General features: G+C 40.9%; 1 long non-coding RNA gene across 1 annotated transcript; it reads left to right on the forward strand.

Moving 5' to 3' along the window:
* The first annotated feature begins 1158 nt into the window (after positions 1-1158).
* Positions 1159-4249, forward strand: LOC134488825 (uncharacterized). Its single transcript, XR_010067056.1, has 2 exons — positions 1159-1837; positions 4120-4249. It is a non-coding gene; the product is annotated as an uncharacterized LOC134488825 (long non-coding RNA).
* Positions 4250-21129: the final 16880 nt, after the last annotated feature.

Below are 21129 nucleotides of genomic sequence, written 5' to 3' on the forward strand. Positions count from 1 at the left end.
GTAGGCTCTGCAAATACGTTGAAAGCCCCTGAAACAACAAGGCAGGACCTGCAGTATCCCTTTGAAAAACTACATGAGGTGGCTTACGAAAGAAGCCAGTATTGTCACACACATGCACCTTCAGATATACAGATTAAAAATTGTGGGGTGGGACATTTGGCCAAGAGACAATCTTGTTAGAAATGCGCAGCTCTGCCTCCCTTCCCATCCAGGAACTGTGTAGAACTGAAATAAGTTTCCAGGGTGCCTAGTTTTCCCATTCACTGACCTGGAATTTTGCATTTGAAATGTCAGTCCAGAGGAGATGTCACTATAGTAATTTATGTTATCTCAACTGAGGTACTTCTTTATGGACTTATTCACTGCATTTTCAATTTACTTATTCATTGCATTTTTGACTACCCCATAACTAACAGGGAATTATTAAGGGAAATTGCATACTGGGGAGATGTGAGAAAGCAGATTTGTTCATAGAATCACAGAATGTAAGGGACCTTGGAGGTAAACAGTTCATCAAGCACCTGATCAGGAAGTGACCTTCTTCAGGCAGTTCTTGCTGATATTATACAATTGGTAATAACATCCTAAGTAAGTGGAACAAAACTGAATTCTTACTATAGCATATTGAACAAGCAGGCAGGAGTTAATTCCACAGCCTATTTATTTTGGTTACTTTCCTAAATCAGAGCTCAGGCTATCTTCCTTTTAAAATGTTTATAAAGGGAGAATGCTATCAGTTATGCTGCTTAAAAGGCTGAAAAAACTTATGCGAGAGGATTTTCTAGGGCTGTGCAGACCTTTGAAAAAGTGCTTTGCTTCCACAAAGTTTCATGCAGTGCCCCTCCTCGAAGCTGCTTGGCAACACAAGGCATCTCCCCTGTGCTCCCGAAAGCACATGGAAAGCAAGTGCGCGGCTTTGTGTTGTGTTACTCTGAAGCATCACCAGCAGTTCCAGATCCTAGAAGCAGCTTCTGTGTGCTGTCCCATCCCTTAACAAGGCAAGCAGTGGTTCCTCTGTGGTACAAAGCTCTCACTACAGCCCAGGTACAGGACTTAACTTTTTCTTCTTTCCTACTCTTGGGGTGGGGTGGGGTCTTTCCTGATCTAAATTTATTTGTCAGCCCTAGTTGCAATGCCTGCCTCCCTCATATTCTTTTCACAGTGTCCATGTGATGCAATTTAGGCAGAGGGATTATAATTTGCCAGAGGCCATTCTATGAGCAGCAGATGTACAAAATACTTTGATCCTGAATGACCCTGTCCAAAATCAACTGTTTGGGTCATGACTTCCTCCTACCATTTCCTGTGACTGCTGACAGTTTTAACTCACGCTAGTTACAGGCTCACGCCTTGAACATTTTGTTTCTCAAGTACCTACTCTTCCTGCAGAATGGAGATAATACTTAACTTACCTACAGTACCTCTATGGGGTATTATGCAGCTTAATTAATGTTTGCAAAATAAAAAAAACCTTCTGAAATCCATAAATGAGTGCAAAAATAATCATTTTATATTTCAATTTCACTCTTTAATTAACAGACTGCCAAACACATTTTCCAAGCCGCTAACCTGTCTAACATGAACAATTTAAAAATAACGAAAGTGAAGATTTTTTTAAAATGAGCTTTAAAAAATATGACCATTACTGAGTTTGATTCTCTGCTCAGCAAACAAAGCTTCGGGAGCCAACTCACCTTTTGGCTTTGCTTTTATAGGACACCTGCCTTGGCCCTTTAAAGATGATTGTAGTGGGAATGCATTCAGTGGTTATGGCATACAGCTACTGATTTATCAAGCATTCAATATTTTGAATGGAATTTCAAACAGCAGACGCTTGGTAAATGCTCAGCAAATGTCTAATACTTGTCATAATTTGTTGCATTAATTTGATGACATGAATCCATTGCCTGGAAGCAAAAATGCATTGATCATGAGTATATTACAAATGTAATTGCCACAGCCGTCCTTGCTTACATAAATAAAGGCTTAACGTTGCATAAATGATAGTGGCCACGTTCACAAGTAGTCAGGATTTCTAGATCCTCTTGCCTTACTATAAGAAGCCAAGAAGAGAACCAAACTTGTTCACTGAAATGCATTGTTCTTTTTACTCAACAGATAAAGCTAACCAGGGGGGGGGGAAATTACCCAGACATGGATTCCTGATTGCTCCCAAATAACTTGGCTATTTGCCCTGTAATGAATATGAATACTGTAGAAATGTTTTTCCTCAGGCAAATAGCAGCTTCAGTTATGCTAAATTCTTGTCAGCCCATGACTAAGGTTACTATTATTTGTTCAGCTTTCCACATAACAAAGAATCTATATAAATAGATAACACTCCCTATATAATTGAACTCATAGTGTCCAACCAGAATTAGCTGACTATTTAGTCTTCTGAAGAAAATACGATACTGTACTCGTGCAGGCCTTGGCTTTAGCCAGCTTAGTTCTTAGATTCCTCCACAAATCCCTGAATAAATAAAACAAGTGACAATTTATCCTGCTTTTCAGCATGACAGGAGACTATGGATACCACCATACAAGATTTCTATATGCAAATTCCTGCTTCAGATATAGAACACTGTGAGAGGTCTAATACTGTATTAATGTTGCAAAATCTTCATTAGTACAGAGGTTAATTACCTTCCCTGTCATATTTTTGCTGCCTACATCTGTGTCATCTCATTGTTTGCTTCATTAGTTTTTAAAGTGGAACAGTTAAAGCTCGCTTTATTGAAATAACAGGTGCATTAACTGTGCTTGTATGGTGCTCTCCACTCATGGCTGAACTGATTAATCACCACCATTTTCAGCAGCCATGGCCTTGCGCCTGGAGAAGAGCCAGGAATATGGGTCAATAGGGAACAGTGGTATCAGCATTTGGCAGTCACTGTGTACCAGGAGAAAGTTGTTTATTTTATTATACTTGTATCTTCTCTAAAATGGGACTTCTCTTCCATGATTTCCCACCCCAAAAGATCTACATCTTCTTAGCTTGGCCAATTCTGCTATATTCATTAGGGCCCAGAAATGAATGTGCTGGAATCTAAAAAGCATAAGCTTTGATAGGACAAGAGGTTAAATTCTATCTGTGGAATCTCTTAGTCATAGATGTAAATTAACAGCTGAGGCTAAGATTAACCATAGATGCCTTCACTCATAAAGAGCTAAGGATCTCCAGTATGATCTTAAAGCTCCTGGCTAGTATAGATAATCTTAAGATGGATGCCTGCATATACTGGCCCTTATATCCTTTCTTCACAGCATGCAGCAATTATAGTAGAAGTGTCCAATAAACTCAAGGGATGTGCAAAACAGATCAATTTGGGAACAGAACATTTTTGGGCATCACCGAGCTGCCCTGAGAACAGCATTGTCTAGGAAGAAATGAAAGGAGTGGAATATTTCAGAGTTCTCCAAAACATTCAATTCCTGAATCAGTGAGCTTTGCACATCCCTATAAACCAGCATTTTCTAGTTCATCCAAATTAGAAAATTATGGTTAGCAGCTTGTAACAACCAGAAACTTAAATCAATGTTGTTAAACTTTGTTTAAGAACTTGGTTTGTCTCAAATTTTATAGTCTTAGTTTCCTATTTTGGCAAAAACCATGACTATTTGGAGATTTCCTGATTTGATTGCTTAACATCATAAAGTAAAAAGGGGTGCATACCCTGACAAAATGGATCATCTGAATCAGGCCATTGTTTCCTGTTTCTTAGTTCAGCTGCATGATGTCATGTTTCTGGTGTCTCCTGCTACCTACTATTGACTTTCTATACTTGAAGAATCTTATTCTTCACTGATTCTACAAAAAAATATTTAGCACATTAAAGATTTAACTTTCTCACTCTGGTGTTTGAAATATGAAGTTTCTGATCCCCATTTTACAATCAAATGCCATATTTTCTTTGTTTCTACATTCTGCTGTATTTCTTTCCCCTTGATAGACATGCAAATATAGGGGGGGGGGGTTGATTTTATTATATATTCTTTTGACATATAATTGCAGTTTAGGGTGGGATTGCCGTTTAGGGTGGGATAATTATGTACAAAGGGATTCTATCTTTCAGAAAAGGCTCTTCATACGGTCTATTGATTTCCATTCTTTTTCAGCTTTTCCTTCTTCCTGCTCCTGTGTTCTAGAGAATTAATCATTTGCTGTATGCTGTGAGCAAGAAAAAATAATTACACATGCTGTATCTCAGACCCTTCATAATTACACTTTAAATTGGTTTACTATGAATCCTTTCAGCTCATCACTGTTACCCAACTCTAATCAAGCCTGAGCACTAAAGTCAATATAACAACATCCCTACCTTTATGTTTCCAACACCAATGTAAGCCTCAGTGCTCACATCAAACTCTAGGAATTCAAGATGCGATGCAAAGTCATGATCACACAGTCTGGATATTTCCTTACCATTGTATTGCAGAACTGCATTTTCTGAATTAACCACCATGTTCTTCAACATCTGCACAGATGAGAAAAGGTTTGGCAGGGACAGCAACCTCACTGTTTCTGCTTAGAAATATTCTTGTGTTTCCACCTTCCTTGAATGTTGGGGGTCAGGCAATATCTGTTCACCATGTTTAAAATGATTGTACCCCCCCCCCACTTTTCTATCTTCGCAAACTAAAATTTCTCAAGTGTGCTAATAACAAAACCAAGCAATGCACCTGATCATAAAATGTCTCAGGTAGAGCATAAGGAAAGGAAGAAAAAACTCGGATGAACAAAACTATTTCAATAGTGAATGCCTTTAAAGACAGGGGCGGGGCACAATCAGAATTATTGGGTGAGGGAATTACATATCCTGAATACAGCCAAGCAGAATGTCTGAGTTGTACATTGCACAAAGACAAAAGGTGGTTGGCTTGGATGCTGTCTGAAGCCAGCCATTTGTTTGGTTTGTAAAGAATGGCTCGGGGTATATTACTGTGTGCAAAACTGGCCATTTGCGGCTTGCATGAGCAATCAAATAATGGCTTTCTGAAATGTCTGAATCAGTGAGAGAGACTCTTCTGTGACTCAACCAATTGATGCTCCATTATCAATATGGCCTACAATCAGGAACCGAGGGACAGATGCAGTGGCCCATGGAGATCTGTCCCAAAATATATACAATTTTGGGAAAAAGTATTTGTCCCCTTTCACATTTTCTAATTTTTTGCATATCTTTGCCACTGACTCTTATCAAAGCATCATGTGGGCCCTTCTGATATATTAAAGGAGTCTGAGCAAAAAGATAACAAAGTCTGGTGCTTGTTTCATTTATTTCATGAACAAAGTCATTCAACATGCAAGCTACCAGTGTAAAAAAGTGGTCCAGTCCATTCAATTAAAGGGTTACCTGGGGCCAGTTGTGACAGTACTTATTAAATAATCAGGACTGATTTGGGCTAGAGCTGCCCTATATGAATCTCACAAATTTTGATTATCACTTATCACAGCCAAAGTCTTACTGCACAGATTGTAGAGGTATGTTATACCTCACTCAAAATAAATTCCTGAAAAAAATAAATACATCTAAAGCTCTGGGGCTTTACCAATCCACAGAGACATATCCAGATGTTTCCATAACAGGCCAGCAACTCTTTCAGAAAGACAGAAATTAATGACATTGCCCTCTATTAATTTGGAGGGCAGAAACACTTATACCCCAGGAGACTAGGAAAATGATGAAATGGTATAAAGCGTAGGGAGCAGGAAACTCAAGAATACTGTAATACCAGTTTTAAAAAAATGTTTCCGTCAGGTTTCAAACCAACCTGTTGACAAGGCAACTGTTATAACCATTGTTCAATTACATATTCATAATAAAGGTAAAGGTAAAGGTTTCCCTTGACATTAAGTCCAGTCGTGTCCGACTCTAGGGGGCGGTGCTCATCTCCGTCTCAAAGCCGAAGAGCCGGCGTTTGTCCATAGACACTTCCTCAGTCATGTGGCTGGCATGACTACACGGAACGCCGTTACCTGCCCACCAAAGCGGTACCTATTAATCGACTCACGTTTGCATGTTTTTGAACTGCTAGGTTGGCAGGAGCTGGGACTAGCAACGGGAGCTCACCCCATCATGTGGATTCGAACCGCTGACCTTCCGATCGGCAAGCTCAGCAGCTCAGCAGTTTAACCCACAGCACCACCGCGTCCCTTAATATTCATAATAAAGGTAGCTATAAAAGATATTAGAAAGCAATAGAGCATAAGAAAGCATTATGTATTGCACATACATGCATTTTAAGATTTCAACTTTGGACAGAGAATGAAGAGAGAGGGAGAGAGACGAAGATCTGCCCACAGGAAGGAATTAAGCTATTGCTTTCCTGGTGCAGCAGCAATACAATTGTCCAATAAGAAGATGTGGTACCTGCAGTCTAGACTGCAAGCTATTGTAAAATGTCCAAGTCCTGACAGAATTTTCTTAAACTGGCTTAGAGTCAAGTCAGCATTAACACAGGACAGGCGCAGCTTAAATGATAAATGCAGACACACCTATAGTCTTGAATGGTTTGGAACAAACTGTCAAACTATGCCCCAGGGACCAGTCCAAGTTCCCCTGGAACTCAGCAGAGCCTATCAGGCACTTGGGAATATGGACTTTCCTGTTCATCTAGATCTTCTTGGGTGGATGTAAGAGAAGTGATGCAGCTCCAGTTATATTTTCAAGTTTAAAAGTGGGCTGGTAACTTTCACAAATGCTTCTTTTAGAGCAGGCAGTTAAGTTGCCTAAATCTGATGCTTCTTCTCTTCCTGTATAATCAGCAAAATTCCATTAGCTAAACTCATTTGCTGAAATTTTGTAAAAAGAAAATTACACTTGAGACTGCATGGGCCTCCAGATCATGAAAGGCTATCTAGAAAACATCCACCATTTAACATTTCCACAGCTTTGAACTGTACCACGGTCATGTGGAATTATTCAATTTTTTAAAAAAAACTGGAAGCCAAGCTAAACTGTGCAGGAAGCAGTAAGAAAGCTTCAGCAAGAGACTGGAGACTTTTTTCAATTACAATCAGTGGCTCCCTTTTAATTATATAAAGTATGGCCATTGGCCTGTTTCATTTGCTTCCCCATCCAGACCTGGAACGTTCATCTACTGAAACAGGAAGCTGGAAACTAGAGATGAGCAAAGTCATACTATATCAAGGCTACTGGATGTTCTAGCTAAGCATCATGGCAGCAGCAACAGAGATTTATGGGGTCTAGAGCACAATTTTTTTTCCATCATTTAAGAATGTAAAACCAGTCAATGCTACAAAGTGTTTCTCACACAGTCACTAAGCAGCCTGCCTGAAATAATTATTGCCATGGATTGACAAAATGGCCCTCCGTAATTTTATATTCATTTTACTTTTCTTTGTCCAAAATGCTTTTCGCATTTCCCACTACTTCCACACTGTGGTTTTTGTATTTTAGTTTAAGAATCTTCCAAGTGAGTTCAACCAAAACATTGTAGACCCATATTATTCCATATAAAGGACACGCACATGCTAAATGGAACAGCTAAATCTAAACCACTACCACCATCTCCTCCTCATTTGCACACCTTTAGTTAGTTAGTTAGTAAATAAAAGCACTGAGGCATTGATAGAAATGTTCAGCCGCTGGCCATTTCTGAACTGTTCAGTGTTCATGGCAAAATTTTAAAAGCAACTATTCAAGAGCCTCTGCACCAAGTGCTAATTATTTAGCAATCCATACAGTCCTTTCAAAGCTAAATGGGAACAAGGCTTGACTAAAACTCAGATATAATCAGTGGATTTGAAAATTATTTGCCAAAGCATCATTGCCATCTATAGTTAAATGTTCCCACTCTTTGTCAGCTTTGCAAAGAGGTAGAACTATTTCCTTTCGTTTTTAATAACTGGCAGACAAGCTGACATCTAACCACCCTTGGCATGATGATGCAATTTTGTGGAAAACGTTATCTGCTGGGTTTGTGCTGGCCCTACACTTCTTAAAGACGCAGGAGAAGCTTTCGATGAAGCGGTGGCCATTCTTGCTGCAGTGTGCAGTAGTGTTGCACTTTGTAGCATTTACCTGTTCTACCAACAATCTCGTTTTTGATTATGTAACCTTTTTTTCCCAACAGAGCCACTAGTTTTACTCACTTGAATAATGTAGGGCTGTGATGATTTCTAAGCATATCCAAGACTTTGCCTGAGGAAAAGCTCCTATTTTTTTCTCCCTATGCGCTATCTTATAGGGACGCGGTGGCGCTGCGGGTTAAACCGCTGAGCTGTCGATCGGAAGGTCGGCGGTTCGAAACCGCGCGGCGGGGTGAGCGCCCGTTGCTCGTCCCAGCTCCTGCACACCAAGCAGTTCGAAAACATGCAAATGTGAGTAGATTAATTGGTACCGCTTCGGCGGGAAGGTAACGGCGTTCCGTGAGTCGTGCTGGCCACATGACCCAGAAGTGTCTATGACAACGCCGGCTCCAAGGCTTTGAAACGGAGATGAGCACCGCCCCCTAGAGTCGGACACGACTGGACTTTACGTCAAGGGAAACCTTTACCTTTACCTTATGCGCTATCTACAGATCATGTTTGTCTGTCACAGGCACAATTGGTAGGCAATTGGTATGGAGGTGCAATTGGTAGGATCCTCTTTGGCTAGGGTTACCAGATATCTGAACAGGGAAAGGAGAACAGGGACAATTGGAAAGGAGGACAAATTATGGAGAGGAAGACTCACTATCTGTTTAACTTTCTTGGCATCCACAACAAAAATTACAGTGAAAAAGTGCCACAAAAAAAAAGGTACTTAGGCCTACACATATATGAAATTATATTTTCCAGCATCAGAAAGTCTGGTTTTTAATCCTAGGAATGTGCTAGACCTGGTTAGGAAGCAAAAGCCTTCAGCATGTAACTGATTAAGGTCTTGTCAATTTCAGACAGCAGCACAAGCCAGCTGGAGGGTACTAATCCACTCATTAAGGTCACAGAGCTGAGCTTGTTAACTTGTGGCTGGCATTTATTAGGGAAGTGCTACACATGGAGAAAAGCTGCTCAGGACAGCGTATACATACTCAAAAAGCCAAACAATATTTGATTTTCAGGCCCTGCTGGGTTGGGTTCAGTGGATACTTTCCGCAACTGATGCTTGAGATGCTCATTGGCTTCCTTTCTAAAGACACAAGCCCCTTTTTGCCAGCCACCTGGTAACCCTCTCTGTGGCTGCCTTACAATGTTTACAAAGACAGGCACATCCTAACTGTTTAGGTTTTTGGAGCTGGAGCGACTGAATGAATAGAAGAGGAGGTCAATAACATGTCTCAGGGACATGGAGCAGAGCCACATTCTGTCAAGAAGTCTTTGAGAAGCAGATGACCTAGAAGTTTAGTTAGCACAGAAGTTGAGGCATTAAGGGGTGGAGGTACAGGGTTATTCCTACCATCGATCAAAGAGCAGATGTAAACTTATGGTTCTTTCTAATTCTGCGTGAAAAGGGTTACAATAGTGAGGTGTGCCATTATAAAGAAACTATTGCAAAGTTGGGCTTGTCTGTCTGCTGTCTCTCTGCCTTTTTTTAAGCCTGCACTCTTTTAGTAGAATCAGCAGGCACTGCCAAAATGTTCCTACTGCAGTTCCTTGGCTGTCTTCCTTATGAACTCATGCAACTTATTTGCCCTTAGTCAACTCTGGGTTCTGATAGGAAAAGGAGAGTGTTCATGTAGAGTACTATATATCTAGAAGAATGTCACGCTTTGTACATTTAGTTATCAACCACTCTGGCAAGTGCTTTATGTTATCTGCAAGAAGCAGACTGCAGAGGGGAATGAACTGCAGCAAATCAAAGTATATTACTAAGAAAGAGGGAATAGCAGCCTCCCAGGCTTATGGTGTTCTTCCAGCTGTAGCCACAACTCCATAAATAAATTTGCCCATTTTATTACACAGGCCAATTAACAGTTGCCTAGACCTGACATACACTAGCAGGCCTTTGAGAAGGTGCCATATTTTCCCTGGCAAGGCTATTGTGTTTCCAGCAACTGCCTGAGAGGCAGAAATTCAAAATAGGAAAGCTGTTCCCATTTCCATGATAGGACTAAATTGCAGCCGGAGTTGTCATAATTTGTCCCAAATGACCCAGGGATCTTTACAACTGAACAACAATATTGGCATCTTTTCTGTTTTTAATCCAGGGCTTGCCATACCTTTAACTGCTGTTCCATGCTGCAAAAAGCTTCACTTCTTGAGTTCTGTGCCCACTAATTTACTTTCAGAAGGCACTAGAGTATGCTAGGTTTTTGGATCAGCTTGCAGGTCTACTGTGAGCAAATGAACCTGTATCAACATCCCAATTTACTACCTGAAAAAAATAAAATAAACAGAATAAACCACCACAAAAAAGAATAAATGGCTGAAAGTGAGGGAGGGGGCATCTCATTTATCAAGAAGCTGAAAAGAAGGTCCTGAACTTTCCCCATACTTTCACTGTATTGCTTCTTCACAGCTGATTGCTCCAACCTCTTTTTTCCAGGAAATCAGCAATAGCGTTCAAAAACCCAAACACATAATTGCATCAGGAGCCTAGAAACGTAACTGATTTGGAAACTTAGAGAGGTAACTGTAAAGAATTGAACCAGAATGTTCTGAATCTCATTAATCAGCTTTCTCCATTCTGGTGACTTCCAGATGGACTGGGCTTCAGCGCATTTGAAGGACACCACATTGGGAAAGATCACCTCAGGTACATCAAACCATAGCATCTTATGGTTGCCAGTAAAAATCCTTAAACCCCATGAAAAGAGAACACAGCATACGATAGCCTTCTACAACCTAGTGACTGCCATACAGTTGTCTGGAAATCCAGGAAACTATAGACCCAACACATTGGAAGGGCCACAGATTGAAGAAGACAGCCCTAGGCCATTGGATGCTTAGGCAGACCCAGGGCTACCTACGGTCTTGAAGGCCACTGATCTTGCCAAGTCCTCTAATTTGAAGATGTTGTTAGGAAGAAAAAGAAGCCCAAGTGATAGCAGTGACCAGTAATATGCTGCTCAGTGGTAGGAAATCCTGTGCTTAGATGGGGTTCCAGTCAAAACTTTCATGCTTATATGCTAATATGATGTGACTGAAAGACCAGTAGCAGCTGGCAGGAAATGGGTAAGAAAGCTGACCACAGATAAACTGTAGGACGCTGAGTAGCAGTAGAAGATAGACTCTGAGGGAGGAAGCAGCACTCGCAGGCTGCTTCATCAAGGAGTGCATGCAGTACATTCACCCTGTGACTGAGGGATGAAGCCAGCCGATAAAGGCAAGGGGACACAGCTGTCAGGCTGTGATGAAGTAACTCCCCAAGGCCTGGCGCCTGCTGTGGTGCAGCTGCGGATGTTTCTGTTAAGAAGGATAAAGGCTGCCTGTCACAAGAGGGCTCCAGCCAGTTCAGGATCACATGATACAAGAGCAAACCATACAGACACCTTGAAATTGCTTTTTGGAATTCCCACTGATCAGAATGGACAGGCCCCCGGTCCAGGTGTCTGGGACAAAACTTGTTTTTCATTCTCTCTGCACTGAAAAGAGACATAACATTTTCTGAGATGCATTTGGACTTTGGGTGGTATGCGAGGGGCCACACTCCAAAAAGCAGTGGTTGGGGCCAGGAAAAATATCAACTTTGGTTTGATTTCAATTACATTTGTAATTGTGTGTCTACAAGTCCCCCACACTCTAGTCCATTATCATTCTCAGGCACTTTATGGAGAAGCAACCCTATGATTTTTAACAAGAGTTTTCCATCATGTTCAAAGCAAATAAAATTCATTCAGAGTCAATGGCAGTGACATATATTCTCTACTTAGGGAAAAGGAAAGAACTCGTGACTTCGGCATCCTTTCAAAACCAGCTGTTTCTTGCCCTGCCTGCTTGGATGTTAAAATATCCACAACACACAAATGCAGGACTGGACTGAAAGTAGTTCAGGATCTACAGACACACCTTTGACCCCTGGAGTAGTTCAGTAAGGATTTCTGACACCCAAGTGTTTAACAATAGTAGCAATAATGTACCAATACGGTTCAAGTAACTAGAGGATAATTCGGAGTGGATTTTTGTTCCAAGGACTGGATGGATTTATTTTCAGATGTAAGTCTTTTGTACCACACTCCTATTAGAGCATCTTTTGCTTCTAGTTGTAACAAAACAAAAGATCTGGAAACCTAAAGTCTGCCCATGTCTACAGTAATGGCCCCTTGCATTTACCAGACCCTAAACTGTTGTGTATTTAATTTAACAGACAGCATTATGTGTAACCCCAGAGAAAAATTCATTTTGTTCTAAAAAGAGTTTCTTTTAGAAGAGTTAAGAGTTTCTAAAGTTGACCATTGTTGCCCCTCATCTTACTGTACTGAATTTTAACCAGTTCTGAGTTTGCTCTGTATCGGCTTGAACACTACAGAGGAACAACGGTATTTGTACTCTGGCTGACCCACAGCAGATTCAATTGTTGCTGTTTTCAATGAAACAAGTACAACAGCATTTTCCAAGGCCTATTGAGTAAGGAGCTCCCCAAAGCTCTGAACTGCAGAATCAGTCCATGCAAACATTGTGGTGTCTAGACATATTGCTAAATACCAGCTGGGAGAGAAAGAGATTTGGATAGTTTCTAAGATAGGAAAAAGTCTCTGAGTGGATTAAGAGAGGCCTATCTTCCCCCCCAAATTTACACCCCAGTAAAGGACTAGGTTAAAGGACATAGACTAAGTCTATAGGTTATTCTCTGTCATGATTTGGTCAAATATTTACTATCCTTCAGTGGCAACTGAGAAGCAAAGCTGTCTGTCACTGAGGAGAGATCAGGCAGAAGGGATTTGGAGGCAGCAGATGAAGACTATTTGGCCTGAATCCAGGATGGGCGTGTGCTGCGCCATCAACAGCCTAGGTAAGCCATGGAAAGCTATTCAGGAAGTGGCATGCATTCTTACTTGGCACAAACCTGGCAGCCTTCATGCTTTCATTGCTGCCTTTCCAACTACACAGATAAGGGCCTCATTCCCCCTTATCTTAATGTGTAATAGCCTCTACTTCCCAAGGCAGGGCTGTGCAAGTTGTATTGGGCCCAGAGCCACACCAGCCTTGGAATGGTACGTCAAAGCCTGTACTTCAGAACAAGGCAGGGCCACATGAAAAGTTTTCAAAAGTGGGTAGGGGACAAAAACTGAAAAAATATCAGAAAAGGAGAAGGAGAAGACACACTACTCTCACACCTATGACTCCCAGCTGGGAAATAAAGGAAGACATTTGTGAACAAATACTGTACAAACCCTATTTTCTCATATACAGTTCTTCCCAGTCATACATACATAAGCACAAGAGCTGTGCAAAATATTTGAAAGAGGTGTTTGCAAAGCACTTTGGCACAAGCAAAGCAACACCCTTGGAAATGTCCTTTGCAAGCTCCAAAAATTGCCTCCAGTTGTCTGTGAACATGTGCACAGGTACAGCCAACAGATTCTGGGAGATGGAAGTGTGCATGTATGTTCCAGGGCATCACCTCACCATCCATCACAGCTTCTACTGAGCACAGTCTAGAAATCAAGCATTAGGTTGCAGGGGATGTGGAGAGTGTTGGAAGTCCTGGCAAATCCAGCATGCCTCATTAGCATATGGATGGTTGCTCTAGGATGCAAACTCTCCATGCTATTGAGGAAGCTGTTTGTTGCCACTCCCACTTCCTCTCTCTCTCTTCCTTCTTCTTCCACCAGGAGCAAAGCACACGGCTGTGTGCTGCTCCATCTCCGGGCACCACGTGGTAGGCCTGGAATTCCCATTTTCTTCCACGCAGCTCTTGGCAGCAATTAGGGCTGAGAGTTTAGGGTGAATTAAATTTAGAAAGAACAGAAGATACAAGGAACTTCATTTTCCACTGAAGATGGATGTAACAACAATAAAGTCAGTAAGACTCTTTTTACTTCTTAACCTACTCTGTCTAAGCGTGTGATTCTTTATGCTTGGGAGGGCTGAATGTGTAAGATCAATAACCTGGGTTTCTCTGTTGTGCTCACTAAAGCTATTTTTAAGATAATATTCTTTTTCTGTGTATAGCTTCTCAGCTGTGTTAAGCTCTGCTCCATTTCAGTGGTTCTAGCAGACCACTAAATGGCTTCATCGAGAAGGAAAGACTTCAAAGGATGAAAAGGCAAAGGAGCCACTGAAAATCTCAGGCTCTTTACACAAAACAAACTATCAGCAATCAAAAATGTGAGGAGAGAACATAAGCAAACTAGCAGCCTTCCCTAACCTTTTACCCTCCAGAAAGGCTGGGGGTTTATGAGAGTCCATGTTCAAACTATCTGAAGCAGATTATGCTGCCTTGCCAGGGGACAAGGAGTTCCTGTGCACATATAACTGAGACTGAAAATCACCCTACAAAGAATAAGGCTTGAATGTGGCCTTCTAACAACTCTATACCAAATGTGACTTTTAGAGCAAAACATTGACCGTTATTTCCGAAGTTTTACATATTAGCTGTGGCCAAAGAACAGGGGTCCTTAGTAGCCTATAGGTTTGCGTCCTTCTGAAACAAGGTGCCCAGTAAAACATTTTTTTAAAAAGAAATAATTCTCTATTCTAGCTCCCTTCCCCCCGAATTAGCTACTCTCCTTCCTCTTGCAAACAAAAACTCTACTCAAAAAGCTTATTTCTCACTGCAGTATACTTCTCACTGAAAGAAAAACCCATGAATCTTTTTTTTTTTTAATGTAAATCTGCAAGCTGCTGCCAAACCATTTTGACTTCACAATATTCCCAGTGACCAGAAGAGTTGGGGCCTGGCTACAGCTTTTGCCCAAGTCATCTCTGTGGAAGCAAGGTTCCACTCTGATAATGAAAAATGACAAAGCCTCACACCTGGACAGCAGCTGTTGCCGAGCTGCATCCTGCACCAGCAGTGGCTGAGAAGCAGCGTTAGCTAAATAAGAGCTCAGCTGTGAGGCTGACTCACAGTTTGTTCCTGGAACTGACTGAAGGAGGGAAGGATGCTGTGGGCAAGCTCTGGATCATCTGGGCCAGGGGCCGGTAGCAGATGGGCCTCAACTCATACTTCCACGTGGATTAAAATAGAATAGCACCCACAATCAGCTGAATGGGGAAATGTGCAAATGCCTGTCATAGGAAGAAGAAAGCTGCTGCTACAAAGACATTGGATTCCAAACCAAAGCATACGTGCAACGTTTTGATCACCCTTTTGCAGAAAATGTGGGAAAGTATAAGGCGATCTGATTTGATTCTGATTCCACCCTGGAGGCTTTTGTCACCAGAATTATTAGCGGTTTAATGGCTTAAGTGCCTTTAATTACTAACTTAATGCCATAAATACTTTTAGTGCTACCGGAACATATTGGCCTCCAGCTGTACTGTTTTTGCTGATCAATTATTGTAAATAAAGCTATCTCCTAACTTAATGCAGAACTATTGGGTTGAATCAGCAGCAGCACCCGCTGCCTCAGGTCAGCTTTGTGCCTGCCCATCAAGAAAACCATTTCAGGCAGAGGCAATGGCTGAAGTGGATCCATACCCACTACTGTTGCATAGTAGCAGTGAGTGGAAAATAAGAAAAAGAGGGATGGATTAGATTTTAGGAGAATCTTAGCTTCCTGCAAAATTCTGGGAATTGTAGGAAAAATAAGAACCTAGGTCTGTATAGGGACTATGTTTGAATGTTGAAAGTGTAAATGGGCAACTCATGATCTACAGGTCACATGGAGTCCCAATTTCCTCCTTCGGGGCTTCTGGAGTCTCCATCTCAGATAGCACTACCAGCATTTAGCTGCAAAATGCCAAAATTTGGGAACATTGATAAGGGGGAGGAGCTACAGAAGTAAGAAGAAAAATAGAGGCATTAAATCCCCATCAGCCTTAAGGTTTTACTTAATGCCACTCAGCTCCCCACAAATGAAAAGGGGCAATAATTCCAGCCAGGCATATATAAGCCATTGGTTAAGTCAACCTTTCTCAACCTTTTGATCCTGGAGGAACCCTTGAAATATTTCTCAGGCCTTGGGGAACCCCCGCACATTCAGGCTCAAATATTGGCCAGAAGTGACAAAACTCTTATATTCGTTTCATGGGTAGGCCTGTATATATGCATTAACAGTGTTCTTAAACTAAAAATAAAGAATGAAATTTATTTTTAATGTGAAGTTGCCTGAATTTGAAATAATTTTTTAAATAAATCGTGATCTCCCAGGAAACCCCTAGTGACCTCTCGCAGAACCCTGGTTGAGAAACCCTGGGTTAAGTTATGGAAGGGGAGAACATTCTATGTTCAATTTAACCACTGAACTGAATTCAATTTACACTCAGGGATCTGTGTTTAAGAGTGAAACCTTATCCTATAATCCTAAGCCATATTTAAGGTAAAGGTAAAGGTTTCCCTTGACGCAAAGTCCAGTCGTGTCCGACTCTAGGGGGTGGTGCTTATCTCCGTTTCTAAGCCTTAGAGCCGGCATTGTCCGTAGACACTTCCAGGTCATGTGGCCAGCATGACGACACGGAACGCCGTTACCTTCCCGCCGAAGCAGTACCTATTGATCTACTCACATTTGCATGTTTTCGAACTGCTAGGTGAGCAGGAGCTGGGACTAGCAACGGGAGCTCACCCCGCCGCGCAGTTTCGAACCGCCGACCTTCCGATCGGCAGCTCAGCGGTTTAACCCGCAGCGCCACCGCGTCCTTGGAAGTAAATCAAACTACATTCAAATGGGCTCAATCATAGGAAAATGAATGACTGCACCTTCAGTTTATTATTATATTTTTCATTCACTAAGAAGGACAGCAATTTGTGCATTTTATTTTTATTTTTTGTCACAGGCCTCAAAATATCATTTCTCTGTCTCTGTGATTAAGCTAACGCAGATGTTTCTACCTGATCCCAGCCATGAGTCTGAAAAGCCAGTACGGCATCAGTTAATACTGAACATACTTAGAATCAATATTATTTATGAGAATGAATTTTACTTTAAAAGATCTCACATATCAGGTTATTTGGGTAAGTTTTCTTATGATCGTAGGGCATTTTCCCCTTTTTTGGTTTACTTCTAGCATTTTAAAAGTATGCTACTTCTTTAAAATATTAACTGCGGCTAATCTCACAATCCTATTAATGAAATAATCTTAAATCCAGTTAGATCAAACAACCCTGCATTTTAATTCAAGGTAGATCAGGCCTTCACTGAAATTTAGAAAATTACAGTCTGATGTCCTGTGAAGGAAAATGTTTTTGATACATATCTTTTGAAAGAAGATTAGGACAATGAAATGTCTAACTTCCTATTAATTTTTTAGGAATTTTTCTAACTTAAAAATAAGGTAAAATCTGACTAAAATGATTCTAGCCATATGTCTTTTGATCAGGATCTCACACAAGAAGATTAGAAATGTATGGAAAAGGAGCTACAAAATCCATGAGGTTTCACCCTACAAAGTCACTGCTTGGTCATGATGTTCAGTTTGACTGTCTGGAAATCATCAGAGGCCTAATGGCTTGCAATGATGGGAGCTGAACTCCAGCACATCTGGAGGGCCCCAGGTTGAGGAAGGCTACATTAGCAAGTTGGAACAGCTGGGGAGTTTATGATCCAGAAAGTGCCAATCTTAGTATCAACAAGCATGAATCTGGGGCTTACGTGGCTCATTGCTCCCATCATCTAGCAGGGAAACAGGAAAACTTTGAGCTGCAACAAACACAGAATGCTATCTTTTGCTTTTATTTTGTGAAGGCGCATTAGCACAAAGGCAAAGTGTAAATATTTACAAGCAACAAGCTCATCTTCCTTCTTTCCTTCTCCTTACGACTATTTAAAGGAAGTCAGGACCTTGCAAAAAAATCAGATGCTGTGTCTAAACTATGCTTTTTTGGACAAGTAAATATTACCCAAAATAAGCGTAAAATTCAGTGTATCATCTCAGCTGAACAACAAATCATGCTGGGTCTTTGGCACTTTTCTCTGAGAGAAAATCTCAGAGCATACTAAAGTCATATGACTATGCAGAAATGCAAAAATAAAGAGTTCAGCATAGCAAGGACCACCCCTTTCTATAGTAATCCTACAGTAATCTTATTTGGGAGTAAGCTTCATAGTCAGGCATTTTTATGTTCAAGTAAACATGTACTTTTCTCGCACAGTTAATGAACTTCTTACAGTTAGACTATATTTTCCTCTGTGGAGGTAGAATAGGGTCCCCCCATTTACTCCTACAAAAATAGTTATGTTAAGCAAAGCCAGACCTGATTAGTTTTATTAATAGACTTCTCTGCCTTTAAGGCCATATTCTAGAATTCCAGCTATTTCTGCAAGGCAGTCTTTCTCAAGACACAGTCCTCCAGGTTGGGAATGCAATTCCCAGAATTCAGCAGCCAGCATAAATGCATAGGCTGTTGTTAGTTGAGGAATTTTGAAAGCTGTAATCCCACCTTATCTGAAGGGCACCAGTTTGCAGGCCACTGTTCTAGAACAATGTAAGCTCTTTAACATTATTACTGGAATTCCAATTTGCCTCCTCCTAATTTCACATGAAAGTAAAATTCGGCAGAATAAGTACTAAGTACTGAACTAAGACATCTGACTGCATGTTCTTACAAAACCAGAATATCCACCCCGTGTGACAGGGTGTGTCAAAAAAGGAAATCTTAACATATTACTGGTTCCCAGGTATTTTTATCCCACAAACAAGCACCACAGTTTCTCGCTACCACAGGCAGCTAGGAGCTTGAAAAGGAAGTGGGGAAGAGGGGAAGAAGCTCTTGCATCATCTCATCCTCATAAGTAATGGTGGTTTTCTACAAAATTTTTATGCCTTAAAAAAAATCAAAAGGATGGTGCTGGGTGAGAAACAGGATGAAGCCAAAAGGGGTGGGGGAACTGAGAAATGGGAAGAATCTAACAAAACCAGAATGCCACCAAATTTGACTGAGTCATCTGGTCCAATTCTCATCTTGCCACGTTTATAGAAATGTTAGGCGAAATATGTTTGCTGCAACTGTATGAAAGTAGCCAAATGTGCATTGTCAGAACATCCAAAGTTGTTACCTGGGCATCAGCATTACAGATCTCCCTTCCATCACATCCTGGGATGCCCAGGTGTCATGGGGGAGTGGCAACAAAGCATTCTATGGCAGAAAGGGATACATTTGTCCTCAAGACAAGTTTTTGGGGTAGAAACCCAGCCTAAGGAGGAGCCCATCCAACAGAGCAGGGCTGGCTTTAGAAAGGAAGTTATTATGGTCCACACTCATTCTAAAATCAGACCATAACCCACTGTGTTAGGCAGTAATTCAGGTTTGTTGTTTGTTTTCAACAATAGCCATGATAGTTATATGTTTGTTTTGTCTCCCAGGATTTAATGATAGAAATCTCAGAGGAGAACCAAGCCAAAACCTATCTGCAAAGCTTTTTCCTTTCGTTAACTTATCTTCCCCTTTTAAGTTCTGTTCCTTGGGAAAAACCAAAGGTGAGACAGTATTTTCTGTTTTAAGGTATGGATGGGATTTGTCTAGTCTTTCTCTCTTCCTCTCTCTCCCTCTCTCTCCACAAAGTTTTCACTATTTAGCTGTCAATAATCAACCACCAGTTTGCCTTGAATTGTCTGAACTAGGGGCTTTACCTGCAACTGTTTCTAAATATTTTCATTTATTCCACGGTTGATGTTCATATGCATTAGGGCTTCACAATTAGGAAGGCCTAAGGCTTATTTTTAAAAAATCTTATGGGAACTGACAAGCCTAAATTAGAATAGCTGATGGAGTATATATGCGATGATGTCTTCTTGGATTTCCAGCAGGGTTACCAGATCTGGGTTGCAGAAATCCTGTTGACTAATAGATGGCAGAGTTTTCTATATCTCTTTGCTGCCTTCTACTGGTCATCTAGAGTTTTGCACCCCAGGTCTAGTGAAGACCCCAGGTCTTCTTCCTATGAAAGAGGGAGAAAAAAGGAGTTAGAAGTAGAACTTTAATTATAATGCACGAACTCACACATAAACACACAAAGCATAATAAACAACAAAAATATGTTTCAAGGCCCCCAAACTGGGGAACAGACTATTTACAATATTTATAGCCACTCCCAATCCTAACAGACTCTGGGCCCATACAACAAAGTCCTGAAAAAATGCATTAAAACCAAAACCAATATATCAAATGTGCCATTCACATAACCTGAGGGCCAAACAATCATGGGAACAGTGTACCCTGACCTGTTTTCACAATACTTGTAAAGTAGGAAGATCCATATCTCTGCCAGTGAGTAGATGAAAACATAATGTATAAATAGTGTTCTGCAATAATACTAGAAAGGGAGATTGGCTATAAGGGCCAGCAGAATGTTTTGGGTTTTACTGCTGTGGGTCCTTATACTCAGAATTCTACATTTAATTTTAACAAAGGTGAGTGATTAGCAAAAGTTACTGATGTAGGCAAACATCTGAATCTCAATTTGTCCAGGTTGCAGAAGAAATGGCTTATTCAGCTCTTTCACTTACTTGAACAAGTTGACTGTGAAACCTGCAACCAGAGATTTGAATATGGTAATGTTTTCAGTTGCAGTTTGAGAGTACTACAACAGCAGCTTTCTCTCATTCTCCACTTCACTATACTACCAGTAAATGTGATTTAGAAAGAACTCTCCCTCAGTTAGGGTTCTGCAATCCCTAAAGCAGTGTTTCTCAACCTCAGCAACTTTTTAGATATGTGGACTTCAACTCCCAGAATTCCCCAACCAGCATGCTGGCTGGGGAATCCTGGGAATTGAAATCCACACATCTTCAAGTTGCTGAGGTTGAGAAACACTGCCCTAAATTCACAAATATAATATCTGTCTACAGTTTCTTAAAGCAACTGCATCTTTTCCTGTGGCTGTATGGCTGCTTTCAGGAATAGATAGATGCTGACATAGGATGTAGAGGAAATGAATCCAAAGCACTACACAGCCCTTCCATCTATATATAATGTCAGCAATTTTACTAAAGCAAAGAAAAAAGACGGGGGGGAAGTACCAGCTACCCGTAGTGTATTGAATGCAGTGCACAACAAAATCTAAGGTTTCAAGAGTTAAATGTATGACACTTCTATAGACTTTCCTTAGCGTTGATATATAATATTAGATATCTGGTAA

This window comes from Candoia aspera, chromosome 1, assembly GCF_035149785.1.
Source record: "Candoia aspera isolate rCanAsp1 chromosome 1, rCanAsp1.hap2, whole genome shotgun sequence".
Lineage (NCBI taxonomy): Eukaryota > Metazoa > Chordata > Lepidosauria > Squamata > Boidae > Candoia > Candoia aspera.